This window comes from Schistocerca serialis, chromosome 2, assembly GCF_023864345.2.
Source record: "Schistocerca serialis cubense isolate TAMUIC-IGC-003099 chromosome 2, iqSchSeri2.2, whole genome shotgun sequence".
In the NCBI taxonomy this organism is placed as follows: Eukaryota; Metazoa; Arthropoda; class Insecta; order Orthoptera; family Acrididae; genus Schistocerca; species Schistocerca serialis.
The window spans coordinates 133,981,061-133,998,331 of NC_064639.1; positions in this window are offsets into that span (position 1 = coordinate 133,981,061).

The following is a 17,271-nucleotide window of genomic DNA, read 5'->3' on the forward strand; positions in this document are numbered from 1 at the left end:
AAAGCCGAATGTATTTGGTCTGTAAGGCAATTACGTCATGCGATTGCTGGTGCTGCTCACGAACCTGTTGCTAAGTTTCACGGAGTCTAGAGGAGTAGCAAAACAGTAGATTATTGTCGTATAAGTCAGTTTGCAGCATCTATTTTACGTTTAACGGCATTCAAAGAAAAATAACAAATAAATCCGCAAGACGTCGAAAGTTAGGGTGTTCACGTGCTCTTGAGCCGTTACACAGCAGCCGCCACTGAATTTAGTTAGCATGCTCAAAAATATCATCATGAACAGCATAATCTCCCACAAAACTAAAGGGAAAGATTACTGCCGCTGGCGGTGAGGAGTGACAACACACTACCTGTGTTTCGTATCGCGACCATAGCTGTACCGAGTAGTCAGACAGTTCCCCGCTGAGCCATGGGCAGTTGTGCACTCTCATTTGTGTCTGTTTTCGCTACTAATTGTGATACGCACTGTAAACAACTTCTGGTGCTCCTTTCAGCTTGGTGCCTCTGGTGCCTGCTATTGTGTTATGTCTTATACAGAAATCTTCAGTTCTGGCGCTCCCGTCAGCTTGGCGCACCCAGAGGAGGCTTGTGTCTCTTGGCCCTTAAACCAGCCTTGCATGAAGTGTGCAGGCACAGATGAGGTGCAAAAACTGCCCAAAAACGAAGGACAGTTTCTAAGAATTACCTGGGATATGTACATGAGTTCTCTTTCTCCTTATGTGGCCATTTTTTGCCTTTCCCTTAGCCTGCGACTGTAAACACACGCTGTTGTCACAGTGCCACCTCGTTCAAGTAACATCACAAAGAAACGGCTGCTTCCGAACAGACATCCACGGACAAACCTCCTTGCAGACATCTATCGCCAACACGGCTTATGGATTAGAAATGGTAGCAACAGTGCGCTTGGTCATACAGTTGCCGCCTACATAGCGCCATCATGTTCAGTAATGCTGCTACTTCGTTATAGTACTATAGGATTTCCAAGGCTGGCGAGCAGATACTAAAGCAAGTATGGTATTTGACCGAAGGCTTCCATTATCAGGCGCCGCGTCAGAACCGCCTACCTCGTGCTTTTCCTTTCCTAAATCCAAACTGATGGTCATCCATCAGATTCTCAACTTTCTGTTCTATTCTTGTGTGTATTACTCTTTCCAACAATCATCATGCATGAGCTGTTAAGCTGATTGTGCCATAGTTCCCGCATTAACTGTCTGTCTTTGATATCTCTGGGAATGTCTACATCGGCTAGATATTTTTCCGAATCTAATAGTTCCTATATGTCAAGTTGAATGTTTCTTCGGTTGCCATTCCCCTCAACGCTTTTAGAAATTCCAAAGGGATGTAATCTTTCCCTCCTGTGTCCTTTGTTTGCAAGTCCTACAAAATTATGTTAAAATCTGGGTTTAATACTGGATCACCTATGTCTTTAAGACGGCCCCTATTGCATCTGCCACGTCAGTAGACATCCTCGCCGTCGTAGATGCCTTCAATATACACTTTCCACCTATCCGTGCTCTCCTCTGGAGCTAATAATGGAATCTGTATTGCACTCGTGATGTCGACAAATTTACTTTTAATTTCACCGAAGTTTGTTTTAACTTTTCTGTATACTGAATCAATCTTCCAACGACCGTTTCCTTTACAATTTCTTCATGTATTTCCTGCTGTTAGTTCGCTTTACTTGCACTGATGTTCAGTAGCTGTGCATAATTCTTATATATGTCTTTTGCGTAAACAGATATCAGCGACATAAATCTTTGCTGTTTTAATAGCGAGTGGACCTGGTGGTCGAATGACGTCAATATTTGGATTCCAGTTCCTGTGAAGATATGTCACTTTGCTGAGATATCGTTTCTGAGGTTCATAAACTTCGTGAAAAGGTGCAGTTGACCTATAAGCTGCCCTTCGTAAAGACCAACATTCATTGATTTGTACAGAAAGACTACTGAACGTAATCCACGCTTTGAGAAATACATGTGGAACTAAGACGAAGTTGCACTTTAACCTTCAATAGATAAATAAATACATTTTATAATGCTGTTTTACTGTCATTTATTGTTTGTATAAAACCGCAACGTCCCAAATGTTATAGATCTAGAGTAATGTATTCTGGAAGTATAGGGAGAAAATGGTGTATGTTAACCTGCAGGGTCCCTTTAACACTGAATGCTCGTCTTCATATCCATACAGGGTGCAACAAAAAGGTATGGCGAAACTTTCAGCAAACATTCCTTACACAGGAAGAAAATATGCTATATGGACACGGATACGGAAACGCTTTATCTCCATGTTTAGGGCTCAGTTTCTACAACTCTTCAACACATTAATCATGGGAATCACACAAGAAAGAACGTATCAGCACAGTACGAACAAATGAAACGTTCAAAATGCCCTCCGCTAGCAAGGATACACGCATGAACCCGCCGTTACCTTGAATCCCTGATGTGCTGATGTATCCCATGGGAACTTCTGCTGGTAATGCTTGTATGTGCTGTACTTGGTACTTTTACAACAGGTTCTCATGTAGCACTCGCCTGATACTTACGTGATCGGCACTACTTGTTGGTGCTAATTACCTTATGCTGACGCAAGGGCTGTCGTCAACTGCACGAGAAAGTTCCCCCTCCAGTTGAGGTGCACTCGTCCTTCTAGGCCACCCCCTAGCCCCGAGTAGTAGACTAAAGGGTCCCATGCTCCCAAAGACGACGATCAATTTTTTAAACGTGACCCTATCGGGAGAAGGTCGTCCTGAAAATCGCTTCTGATACAAACATTGAGCGCCACGGCCATTACCACCCGCTAATCCGTACAGCAAACGGGCGTCTGCCCAACTCCACGTTAGCTCACACTTCTACTGCACTGTACCAGAAAGCATCTCCGTGATGAACACTAAACACCTGATGCTACGTACACGCACAATCCATGGTGAACACTACGTGCTTGATGCTAGTACAGCGCTGAAGTTAGTCGTCTGAAAGCACAAGAAATGAAATTAATTGCGTGTTATCACAAGCAATGAAGTGAGCCACTTGTCAACATTACCTTTCTTCCGTTGGAACATTTCATGTAAGAAAACTTTTCATGTAATGCTGGTACGTTCTATTTCTGCGTGTTTCCCATGATTATCCTGATTATGAAGATAAGCAGAAAATGAGCTCTGACATGGAAATAAAGCTTTTCCGCACTCATGTCCATATAACAGCTTTTCTTCCTCTATGTGTGAGGAGCATTTCCTGCAAGTTTGGCCGTACCATTTTGCTATACCATGTACACCTTAGGAAACATCTTTAACTGTTAGTGCGCCATCAATGATCACAGTTTACTTCAACAATGCTACCATAAGTAGAACAACAATCATGTTTCTCGCTACGACAGTCACCACGTTTACATGCGACACGTCTTCCGGAAGACGAAAACAGAATTTCAGAGACCGTTTCTCGCGTTCGTGTTTACACGGGAAGGCCTGAAGCGGATTTGCTAGCCCGGTCAGATATGGCGCCTGGAAATCAGCTATTCCAGTTTCTGATTTAGTTTTCGCAGTCGCTATTTCTCTTCAGTTAAATATTGGAAGTATACAGCTTCATGCTCAGTGTAGTATTTATACTTCTCCTTCACTGTGCAAAAAGTCACTCCGTCTACATTACCACTCCGTCGTCAGGCCACGAGTGGTCTACCGGGACCATCCGACCGCCGTGTCATCCTCAATGAGGATGCGGATAGGAGGGGCGTGGGGTCAGCACACCGCTCTCCCGGTCGTTATGATGGTATTCTTGATCGAAGCCGCTACTATTCGGTCGAGTAGCTCCTCAATTGGCATCACCAGGCTGTGTGCGCCCCGAAATATGGCAACAGCGCGTGGCGGCCTGGATGGTCACCCATCCAAGTGCCGACCACGCCCGACAGCGCTTAACTTCGGTGATCTCACGGGAAGCAGGGTATCCATTGCGGCAAGGCCCGTGTACATTAGCTGAACTTTTTTAAAACAAGTCGTCACCTGACAGCCCAAGCATGTTGCAAAAACCGTTGTGCGTTTACATGATGGCGAAAATCTTTAATGGAAGTGGAAGGCCAGGAGCAAGATGACGATTTCCAGAATCTATTTTGGAGTGTTTACATGACCAACTAAAAGCGGTACTGGGAAATAGGCAAATGAAAACCAGTTTTGGGAGCCCAGATAAATATAGTGACAGATTGACTACCTTCCGCTGTGTTAAGCGTTATCTAAGAGCCAACGAGGTAGCGTGTATATAGAACAGCGATTTCGATGAGAGCCACCATAGGTCAAAACAAGTGGACTGTGTTGTAGCCACTCCTGCTGTATTTGATAAAGGTTCAAACGGTTGAAATGGCTCTGAGCACTATGGGACTTAACATCTGAGGTCATCAGTCCCCTAGAACTTAGAACTACTTAAACCTAACTAACATAAAGACATCACACACATCGATGCCCGAGGCAGGATTCGAACCTGAGACGGTAGCAGTCACGCAGTTCCGGACTGAAGCGCCTAGAACCGCTCGGCCACAGCGGCCGGCTTGATAAAGGATATCGAAGTAACTATAATAGTGTGGAGCACATGTTGTGACACGAGATATAATGGCTCAGTAAAGGAATAGATGCCGGCTGTTCTTAATACGTGACTGCTACGTAATAGAGACGTCGACGTGACACAGGCCAGGGAACTGCTTGTACCCAGGTGACAGTTACGTTCAAAATCGTACCGTAAGTAGTTTACAAGTTCTGGGAAGGAAGCAGCCGAAGCTCTGCGACCATCAGCGCCCCGATACCAGCTGCTAATGTGGCCAATACCGCTAACTGTTGTTTTTGTGGGAAGAGATAAACGCTCCGTTCTGAGACAGCCGTGTTTCTCGTCTGTCGACGCTTCCAGGTGTGAATTTAGGTCGGCGTCTGTCATCAAGCCAGTCCTATACGTTTAGTCAGGCTGAAGCGATAGAAGATTTCAAGTGACTGACACATGTAGTGCTGAATAGCCATACGTCCATCAATCCATACAGATGGTAATCTGTATCTGCGGCATCAACTACATGGTTACAGAGTAATCGAAGAGAAATTCTGTTCAAGAGAGAAAGCGACAATGGATTTATGTTTGTCCACAGAAATTTATCCAACAGGTGGAAGATTCAAGAATTGTAATGTTTTATGTAACTGATTCGGAGAACGAGTCACACAGCAGAGATTAATCTGATAGGAGTTACACAAAACGCATACCAAATAATTGGTAGTTTCAAGTCTGAAATTACATCGCTGTATGATTAAATCCAAACATACCCAACGAATTAGGAAATAAAGCTAAAAAAATGGCTCTGAGCACTATGGGACTCAACTGCTGAGGTCATTAGTCCCCTAGAACTTAGAACTAGTTAAACCTAACTAACCTAAGGACATCACAAACATCCATGCCCGAGGCAGGATTCGAACCTGCGACCGTAGCGGTCTTGCGGTTCCAGACTGCAGCGCCTTTAACCGCACGGCCACTTCGGCCGGCAAATAAAGCTAGAAAAAGCTTATAAAGAGCATTTTTGTTCATAAACCAATAATGTTTGCCAGCGATTATTTAAAAAAAAATAACCAGCAGAAATGTCGCTGAAGTAATACTCCTCAAAGTGTAGAAAAAGGAAATAATCTTTTTGAAAAAGTAGAGGTATTGGCATAAATTTTAATCGATTGCTCCATCTTCTATCCTTATTAAAAAGTTTACTCAATGTTGATGTTGTCTGTAACACTTTATTTACTTGGAGAGCACGATCATTTTTTGTACTTTGTTATTGCAATATTTCGTCAACATCGGCATCTCAATTTCATTTATAAAATTTCATTTATAACTGGTTTCGAGCTTTTTCCATCGCCAGATTGAACTTTTACGTGTATTTCTTCGAGTACGGTGGATTCTGTTAGGTGTACGCGCCATACCGACGTGCCTGTAACGTCCAGATCATCGGTCATTGCGACTAGGCTACTAAACATGAAAATCGTCTGCTACTGCAGTTATATTATGAAACACCAGTGGGAAACCGTACCTCGGTTTTAACACCTCGACTGCCACGATTAAATGAAATATTTTTTATACAATACGGGCACTCGCAACTACGGAAAGTTAAAGCTTGGAAATTTGTCTGTTAATGTGTTACAAGTCAGACGTCGATTTGAAGATACTTGGACGAAAAAAAAAATGAGGGTTGGGAGGCTATAAGTTGACCTAAAGCCATGCAGCTTCAAACGACTTCGGAATAACTTCTAACTCCGTCACAAATTTATTAAGTTTTTAATGTTCTGGTTGACAAGATTTATTAGTAAGCCCAGTGTCAGTGGCTCTGAGCACTATGGGACTCAACATCTTAGGTCATAAGTCCCCTAGAACTTAGAACTACTTAAACCTAACTAACCTAAGGACATCACACACACCTATGCCCGAGGCAGGATTCGAACCTGCGACCGGAGCAGTCCCGCGGTTCCGGACTGCAGCGCCAGGACCGCTAGACCACCGCGGCCGGCCCAGTGTCAGTGAAGTACTCGAACGGGAAATTTATGTTTGCTCATGTTACGAGAGTTACTCTCTCGTTGTGAAAAGATCCTAAACGACAGAGGCGAGTGTCGTATGTCATGCCTGCCAGCGATATCGGTTTCAAATCTGACAGGAACTGCCGGTGTCAATGAATGAAGTTCCATCGCAACCAGTTTCCGACCGCACATTGCAAAGGAAACTGCATGCAGTTTGCTTTGGTCACAGCGACACACAATGCGTCAGACAATATAGAAACTGGATAGAAAGTGGCCAGAAGCGTGTAGTGTGGTCCGACGAGTTACGATTTCGCTTCTTTTTAAATCATGAAATGCGTGAAGTACGCCAAAGGCCTAATGACGCCTTCAGCACTCAATGTGTGGAAGGTGTAGTTAGGCCGGAGATAGTTCTGGGATGTCTCGTTGATGTTATACATACCATGACTTGGATCCACTTATTCTGCTTACCGTAACGTGAAGAGGATGCTGATTTCAATACTGAAGGTGATCAAGCGTAGATCTTTAATTCTACATCAAAAATTTCCCACCTTTCTGAGACCGTTACCGCTAAGTGCAATCAGATATTAGTCAGTTCCTTTTCCCCCTTTCCCCCACTATCACAACATTAGAACCTAACTAAACTTTGGAATGAAAAAGGATTTTCTTAACACTTATATCTTTAAAATTACGAAAAATAAATTAAATTTAGTTTTTGTAGGTATTTTATTAAACCACTAACTAATGAGTCAGTAAGACGACGGGTGCCACTTCGAAGTCTTCTTTTATATAATGATGAAGCGAGTCTCTGTGCATCGCGAGTGCTACCTACAACTCCTCCTCAGACAAGAAAGGAGGGTAGACACTTGTTACAGAACATGCCCTTCCTGCACCATTCCTCTCCCTAGTGACACTTGCGTCAGCCACATGCTGCTTCCCCATTTAATATCAACCAAGTTAAAATGTGTGTACTACATTTTCTGTTCGTAAATCGCTTGATTGCTGGACTCCTTCCTTCTGAACTGGCAGAAAATGGCAAACTTCGAACTGCCGAACCTTTGAGTTTGACCACTGCCACTAACAATAACAACTACGACGAGAATGATAATAATACGTAGGCCCTACAGCAATGTAGCAGCCATTTCGTAGTTACTGTTGTGTTCTGACGCAAGTAGTTCGTTTACCCGTTGCAAAGTGAATTACGAAGCAATTACTTGATCACTGCGAAAACAATCCACAGCTCTGAAAAGACAGTTTCATGAGATGTTTTTACATATAGTGTACGTCTCAGCTTTACTGTCACAGATGCACGACATACGGTACAAACTACGTGTGTAATGGGTGGACTACGTGAGGAACAAGGAAGATAATTCTAGAATGAGATTTTCACTCTGAAGCGGAGTGTGCACTGATATGAAACTTCCTGGCAGATTAAAACTGTGTGCCCGACCGAGACTCGAACTTGGGACTTTTGCCTTTCGCGGTCAAGTGCTCTACCATCTGAGCTACCGAAGCACTACTCCCGGCCGGTCCTCACAGCTTTACTTCTGCCAGTATCTCGTCTCCTACCTTCCAAACTTTACAGAAGCTCTCCTGCGAAACTTGCAGAACTAGCACTCCTGAAAGAAAGGATACAGCGGAGACATGGCTTAGCCACAGCCTGGGGGATGTTTCCAGAATGAGTTTCATATCAGCGCACACTCCGCTGCAGAGTGAAAACGTCATTCTGGGAACATCCCCCAGGCTGTGGCTAAGCCATGTCTCCGCAATATCCTTTCTTTCAGGAGTGCTAGTTCTGCAAGTTTCGCAGGAGAGCTTCTGTAAAGTTTGGAAGGTAGGAGACGAGATACTGGCAGAAGTAAAGCTGTGAGGACCGGCCGTGAGTCGTGCTTCGGCAGCTCAGATGATAGAGCGAAAGGCAAAGGTCCCGAGTTCGAGTCTCGGTCGGGCACACAGTTTTAATCTGCCAGGAAGTTTCAAGGAAGATGTTATTCATACATTCCTTTGTAAACTCCACCACATTGTGTCACGCATTAATGTTACTATTTGGTAAAAATACACTTATGTTCAGAAAAAAAACAGAACACCTTGAACAACCAGAGATAGGACATTCATATTCACAAGACAGTATATTAGTATGTTCTGCAGAAATGATTAGTATTTCAGTCGCCTCGCTCAAAATGTGCCCTGTTGCCTAGTAGGCATAGGGCCCTGCCAAGGACCATGATAACCTGTTTCATGCGTGATGGCATACACGCGTATAAGCCGCAAATGGCGTCCCGTCGTATAGCCATGCATGCTGCATTCACCTGGTTCTGAAGTCCATCTGTGGTGGTTGACCTTGGGTGACAGCGCTGCACCTGTCGTTTCACCATATCCCACACATTTCGATTGGCGACAAATCTTGTGATCTGGCGGGCCAGGGTAAAAGGCTGAGGTCCTGTGACAGTAAGGTGGCACGTGTTCGTGCAGCAACACGTGGTCGTGCATTGTCTTGCTGAAAAATGGTGTCTGGGGTCTGTGAAGAAAGGGTATGGCTACGAGTCGCAGGATGTCATTCACGTAGGTCACAGTGGTCATAGTGCCCTGGACACGTACCAACTGTGATTTGTATTTGTACCCAATAGCACACCACGCCATACGGCCTTGAGCTGGCGATATATGTCTTGTGGGAATGCAATCACTGTGATGCCGTTCCCCCTGGCTGCAGTGAACTAAAATGCGGCCATCATTTTCTAGCAAACAGAACATGGATTTGTTCGAAAACAATATCTGATGCCATGCCTGCTCCCAGAGACGTCGTTTCCTGCACCAGTGCCGTCTAGCATGTTTCTGCACTTTCGTCAAAGGTAGATGGAGAAGCAGACAACTCGCACGTAACCCATGCCGTAATAAACGGCGATGGACTGTCACTCCTGATAGTGTACGATGTGTTACACTGCTCCACTGTTGCGCCAGAGCCGAGAAGGATGCAGATCCGTCCTGCAATGCCATTCGGATGAGGTGTCATCTTCTAGGCGGATGGTCTGGGTGATGCGACCTGACCCATCTCTTCGTGTTCTGCGACCTTTCGTGAACCATTCTGGACACATCCGTTGCACTGGTGAAACACTTCATCCCTCCAGAGCAGCAATTTCCCTGATGGATGCATCACTTTCTCTGATGCCACTAATACGCCCTCTTGAAAGAGGTTCGTTTCGTGCGAGGCATCTTGCACGTCTGATCAAGCCACACTGATTCATTACCTTCGGTTTATAGCGACAACGAGAAAACTCCGTCCGAACAGGCCTTGGAAGGTCGAACGGTACCGACCTGCCGCCGTGTCATCCTCAGACCACTGGATGCGGATATGGAGGGGCAAGTGGTCAGCACACCGCTCTCCTGGCCGTGTGTCAGTTTACGAGACCGGAACTGCTACTTCTGAATCAAGCAGGTCCTCAGTTTGCCTCACAAGGGCTGAGTGCACCCCACTTCCCAACAGCGCTCGGCAGACCGGATGGTCACCCATCCAAGTGCTAGCCCAGCCCGACAGAGCTTAACTTCGGTGATCTGGCGGGAACCGGTGTTACCACTGCGGCAAGGCCTTTGCACATAGCGACAACGAGAGTCGAAGGCAAATTTCGATTGGCGACAAGTCTGGCGGGCGAGGGCAAAAGACTGAGGTCCTGTGACAGCAAGGAGGCACGTGTTCGTGCAGCAACACGTGGTCGTGCATTGTATTGCTGAAAAATGCTGTATGCGGTTTGTGAAGAAAGGGTATGGCTACGAGTCGCGCAGCGATATCGATGTTGGCTTTGAACCTGTGGGCCGACGTGTTTCGAATGCTGCTCATTTCAGCAGAACATACTAATGTACATGTCCCGAGAATATGACCGTCCTATCTCTAGTCGTTCAAGCTGTTTTTTTTCTGAACATGAGTGTATAATTATTGACACACAACTTATGTAATCAGTATTACAATGTTACGAAAGAGTGATAATGCTAATGATCTTTTGAAAATTAGTTTCGTGACCGAAACGGAGTCTAGCCCTTTTGTTTTTACACCTCAGAAATTTTCCTTTTACCTCTCAGGGAGTTCTACACATTCTGACGAGCGCACTGTGGACACTCCCATCCTCCAAGATGTCAACTACAGCATTCACAAAGCTTCACTCCTTCACTCTTGGTTTACCGAATTCGCGGGCGCTCCGTCTCACTTTGACCGGTCCGCTAAATCATCCGTCATTAATCTTATAAAAATAATTTGGGACAGTTAGCAGCAACGAGTGAAATGTACGAATCAACATCCAGTCAATTTGGTAACCCTAAGGGATCTAATCATCAATGAGTAGCTTCGTCTGGATGTGGCATTGCCGAATAAAATTACGAACTTTCTGCCTCGCCAAATTGATGCCATTGTCAAAGCTAGAGGTGGTGATGTTTCCTGAGCACAATATATTTTTTGACTGCCTGACGTGATTTTTCTCGTGAGTGGGATCTTTACTTGAGGAAAAGCGGGTCACAATGATACTTCTACCCACCAGCGAACCCTACAGGATCTTACTGTCTCATCATATGGACTCGTACGTTGTCCTGCAGCACCCTACAAGCGACCTGTACCTTCGATAAGACAGTGCACACCACTCCTCCCTTTCCAAATCATATCCGAGTTGTGTCAGAATTTTTCAGGAACATTCCGTAGATACAGGGTGGCAATTATTAAACTATGTTAAATAAAATCGCCATAACTTCTGAACAGTTTGCGTTACGACGTTCAAACTGCACGGTTGGTCGTAGGCCATGATGGGAATTAGTGTGCACATGGTTTGGTTTGGTTTAGTGACGAAGCCCACTTTCATTAGGATGGGTTCGTCAATAAGCAAAATTGGCGCTTTTGGGGGGACTGAGATCTCGCATTTCGCGATTGCGAAGTCTCTTCACCCTTAACGGGTGACTGTGTGGTGTGCAATTCCAGTCACGGAATAATCGGTGCGCTATTCTTTGATGGCACGGTGGGTACCGAACAGTATGCGAAGGTTTTGGAAGATGATTTCATCCCCATTATTCAAAGCGACCCTGCTTTCTACAAGATGTGGTTCATGCAAGATGGAAGTCGACACCATCGAAGCAGGAGAGTGTTTGATGTCCTGGAGGAGCACTTTGGGGACCGCATTCTGGCTCTGGGGTACCCAGAGGCCACTGGCATGGGCCTCGATTGACCGCCATATTCTCCGGATCTGAACACATGCGACTCCTTTTTGTGGGGCTGTATTAAAGACAAAGTGTACAACGATAACCCCAAAACCATCGCTGAGCTGAAAACAGACATTGAGGAGGTTATCGACCACATCGATGTTCCGATACTTCAACAGGTCATGCAGAATTTCTCTATTCGTTTGCACCACATCATCGCCAGCGACGGCAGGCAAATCGAACACGTCATAACCTAAACCCGAACTTCTATAGTGACGTTTACATGTTGAATAAAATGCGTGCACGCCGTAGTTCATGACTAATTTACGTCTTTTTTCATGTACTTTAATAATTGTGACGCTATATGAGGACACTTGAGTACTCACTCTCATTGAGCAGATGTGAGGCGCCATCCAGCCAGATGTGCGCTCTGTGGACTCAGCTCCGTTCAGTTCCCATGAGCGTCGGCGGCTGTTGAGTGGTCATGTATTAGGATGGCTACGCTGTTGTTTCGGTGTCTCGTTAAATTCATCCCACGGCACAACACCTTCGTCAGGGCGAAAGGTATGCCACACGCTACTAGTAAGGTGTCTCCAATTGATCGTGAGTGTACGAAGCTGCCCAGTCTCGGCAAACAATGAATGTTTGAAGAGTCAGAGTGGCAGCTACAATCGTGTCCTCTAATATTGTCTTGTATGATCATAGCATGTAAGCTTTCACGGCCGGCGTCTTCATTAATTAAAACTTCCGGGCTGAATTGTCGTGGTCCATACTTCTTCTCCTTCCTGACGTTTCGTTGCCGGCTGCGAGCAACATCTTCTGAGGTGAGTCGGCGACTGGCTGCTAGGCGCTGGTGGTCCCCCTTATATAGAGCGCTTAGATGGCGCCACCACTCGTCACGTCCTTTCGACTTTAAAACTATCTCTGGCTAGTGCCATCTCTCTCGATTACAGGTAATCGATTGTCACTTCGTTGGTACAAAGTCGAGCGCCCTATCTTGTCTAGTTTTAATCCTTCTTCTTTTCTATTAAAATTATTTCCGTGCTTGTAGATCTCGGCTTTTTTGGCCGACTGCAGCACCTGTTGTTCGAAAATTCCATAAATAGATTAGCAATAGCAGGGCTTAGAGGGCTACCCATGGCCACCCCATCAATTTGTTCATAAAACTCGTTGTTATATTGAAAATAGATTTCAATCCAAGGATACAATTCACCATGGAGAAAGAGAGTAATGGACAACTAAATTTTTTGGATGTATTGGTTATTAAACGGGCAGATGGGACTTTAGGGCAGAAGGTATATAGGAAAGACACACACACCGATCGTTACCTACATAAGAATTCGAATCATCATCCTAGGCAGAAGCGAGGAGTCATAAAAAATTTAGTGGACAGAGCTAATGAAATCTGCGAGCCAATTTACTTGCAAGATGAATTAAGCCACTTGCGAACAGATTTCAAGAGAAATGGGTACACTGACAAGGAAATAGATCGAGCACTCCACCCTAGAAGAAAAGTGTCCGAAAATACACGACAACAACAACCGTCGGCTGGAAAAGTTTTCCTTCCATTTATTCATAACATCACGGACCGTATTGGTAAAGTTTTGGCCAAGTTTCAAGTGGAGACAATCTTTTGACCTTCCAAGAAAATTAGTGAAAGTTTAAGATCGGTGAAAGACACACGACACCCTTTAGCTACCCCAGGTCTGTATAAAATTCCGTGTAGCTGTGACATGGTTTATATTGGAACAACTAAAAGGAGTGTTAATACCCGCCTAACGGAACACAAAAGGAACTGTAGATTGGGACAGATTGAGAAATCAGCTGTAGCGGAACACCTTTTCATAGACGGTGATCACGAAATAAAATTTAGTGAGACAAACGTGATAGATAGGACCTCACATTATTATACTCGCATGTGTAGAGAAGCTATAGAGATCTACAAGCACGGAAATAATTTTAGTAGAAAAGAAGAAGGATTAAAACTAGACAAGATAGGGCGCTCGACTTTGTACCAACGAAGTGACAATCGATTACCTGTAATCGAGAGAGATGGCACTAGCCAGAGATAGTTTTAAAGTCGAAAGGACGTGACGAGTGGTGGCGCCATCTAAGCGCTCTATATAAGTGAGACCACCAGCGCCTAGCAGCCAGTCGCCGACTCACCTCAGATGATGTTGCTCGCAGCCGGCAACGAAACGTCAGGAAGGAGAAGAAGTTTTACATATGGACCACGGCAATTCAGCCTGGAAGTTTTAATTAATGATTGTCTTGTATGCCCAATAGATACATAGCTGCCAGAGCTGCAGCAACTGACTCGGATGACATTTCGGAAAGAGCGACATTATATTCGAAAAGGACACTAAAGTGACTGATTGCTTTGAAAGGAACTTATTATAATAAATTGTTGTTATACGGCAGGCTGAAACATGGCCGTATCTTTTAACTAAAGTGTCAGCACGATCTGATGCGAACAGTAATAATAGAGAGCTCCGGAATGGTACAGAAATGACGGTTTAGCTTTTTCAGAGACTACAGCCACAATAATAGAAGATTCTGAAACAGTAACAGAGCAAATTAATGTAGTACGGAAAAAGTATCAAAATAATTTGGGTTGCATATACCTTTTAATAAAAGAGAGGTCTAGTCAGTTATCAAAGATAATATAACCTAGAAAACCAGATTTGGAAAAATGAAACGTCTGGATGTCTTCGCATACGTTGGTATATGGGTAGCAACAAATGGGAGGGGTTAAGAAGGCTTGAGTGCAAAGGAAACTGCTTTCCGAACAACACAAAACATTTACAAGGAAGTACATTTCCATGAACTCCAAACTGTGTTAGAAAGACGAGTGAGTCTTCATATATCTGAGTGTCTTTCTTGCGCTCTCTGATACTTGCTTACGAGTTGAATTCGAACGAAACTAAAGTTCTTACACAATATGCTGAGGCCAAATTATGAAGACTGGATTTACATCAAAAAATCGGCCAAGAAATATTCCTTATTATAAAACCGAAATAATTACAGATACGACACCCAAACGCAAAGTTCGGTTTATGGCCACATATTTGACATTTGTGATTCAAAAACAAAAATCAGACGACATTGGTGCATGAACTTCTTAAAACGTCAGGAGAAAATAGACAAACAGCGTTATGGCAGTGATTATAATATCGACTCAGATTTACGGACAACTCTGCAGTGTGAGTCCAATTATCTGTATGACGTTGCAGCTCCTCGGCCTGGATGCATGCCCTGATTAGATTGGGGGGGGGGGGGGGGGTGTCAAAGCCGCTGTCTTCCCGTGAGCAAGCTGGGCCACAACTGTTCTAACTTTTTTTATGTCCATCCTTGTGATTAGAGGTCTGGGGGACTTCGGCCGTCCACTCATGCAATAAAATGAACACCTACAGCCCTCCTTATGAAGCCATTTATGGCATGGCTACCAGCTTCGGTATTTAGTTCACCATCTTCATGCCTTAGCTGATGCTGATGAAAAGAGTCAGTTGATAGTTGATGGCTGGCGAGACATCGTGTTTACAGGTAGCCTGCGTAAATCAGTTGTAGATGTTCGCCACTGATTCATCGTATATGTGGATGGTGTTAACCTGTTTAGCATCAGCTGATGCCTGAAGATGGTGCAATGAAGCACCGAGACTGGCAGTCATGCAATAAATGACATCATCAGGGGGGCCGTAGGTGTTTCATTTTATTACATAAGTGAACGGCTAAAGTCCCCCATACCTATAATCACACGGATGAAAAAAAGGTTAGAACAGCTGTCGCCCAGCTTGCTCACGGGAGGTCAGTGACTTTGACACCCTTTCCAATCGAATCAGGCCATGCATCCAGACCAGGGGGGTGCAACGTCATACTGATAATTGGACTCACACTGCAAAGTTGTTTCTAAATCTGAGTCGATTTGCCCGCATCTCGTGGTCGTGCAGTAGCGTTCTCGCTTCCCACGCCCGGGTTCCCGGGTTCGATTCCCGGCGGGGTCAGGGATTTTCTCTGCCTCGTGATGGCTGGGTGTTGTGTGCTGTCCTTAGGTTAGTTAGATTTAAGTAGTTCTGTGTTCTAGGGGACTGATGACCATAGATGTTAAGTCCCATAGTGCTCAGAGCCATTTGAACCATTTTTTGAGTCGATTTTATGATCACTGCCATAACATCGCATACCCTCCATACCCGTTTCATTTCGTTTCCTCCTCCCCATCTGGATGCTTTACTTATTTGTCAAGCAGTTTACATTCTGGCCTCAACTTGTTCGCCATCATGTGTAACAATCAATGCCTTCTATGCACGACAGCTAATGAGACACTATCGATGACAGTGCTGCTAAAGCAGAGTTACTAAAAACAGGATTCCGAAATTCCTTCACTAAAGAAGACGAGGTTAATATTGCAGAATTCGAATCAAGCACAGCTGCCAACATGAGTAATGTAAAAATATATATCCTCGGAGTAGTGAAGCAACTTAAATTACTTAATAAAACCACGTCTTCGGTTCCAAACTGTATACAACTAGATTCCTTTCAGAGTCATGCATCAGCTTCATACTTTTTTTGTGATGAGTCTTCTGACTGGTTTGATGCGGCCCGCCACGAGTTCCTCTCCTGTGCTAACCTCCTCATCAGAGAGTGTCATTTGCAACCTACGTCCTTAATTATTTGCTGGATGTATTCCAATCTCTGTCTTCCTCTACAGTTTTTGCCCTCTAGAGCTCCCTCTAGTACCATGGAAGTCAGTCCCCCATGTCTTAACAGATGTCCTATCATCCTGACCCTTCTCCTTATCAGTGTTTTCCACATGTTCCTTTCTTCTCCGATTCTGCGCAGAACCTCCTCATTCCTTGCCTTATTAATCGACCTAATTTCCAACATTCGTCTGTAGCACCACATCTCAAATGCTACGATTCTCTTCTGTTCCGGTTTTCCCACAGTCCATGTTTCACTACCATACAATGCTGAACTCCAGACTACGTTCTCAGAAATTTCTTCCTGAAATTAAGGCCGATATTTGATATTAGTAGACTTCTCTTGGCCAGGAATGCCCTTTTTGCCATTGACAGACTGCTTTTGATGTCCTCCTTGCTCTGTCCGTCATTGGTTCTTTTGCTGCCTAGGTAGCAGAATTCCTTAACTTCATCTACTTCGTGACCATCAATTCTGATGTTAAGTTTCTCGTTGTTCTCATTTTCACTACTTCTCATTACCTTCGTCTTTCTTCGGTTGACTCTCAATCCATACTCTGTACTCATTAGACTGTTCATTCCGTTCAGCATATCATGTAATTTTTCTTCACTTTCAGTCAAGATGGCAATGTCGTCAGCGAATCATATCATTGATATCTTTTCATCTTGAATTTTAATTTAATTCCTGAACCTTTCTTTTATTTCCATCATTACTTCTTCGATGTACAGATTGAACAGTAGGGCCGAAAGTCTACTTCCTTGTCTTACACACGTTTTAATACAAGTACTTCGTTCTTGATCGTCCACTCTTATTATTCCCTCTTGGCTGTTGTACATACTGTATATGACCCGTCTCTCCCTATAGCTTACCCCTACTTTTTTTCAGAATTTC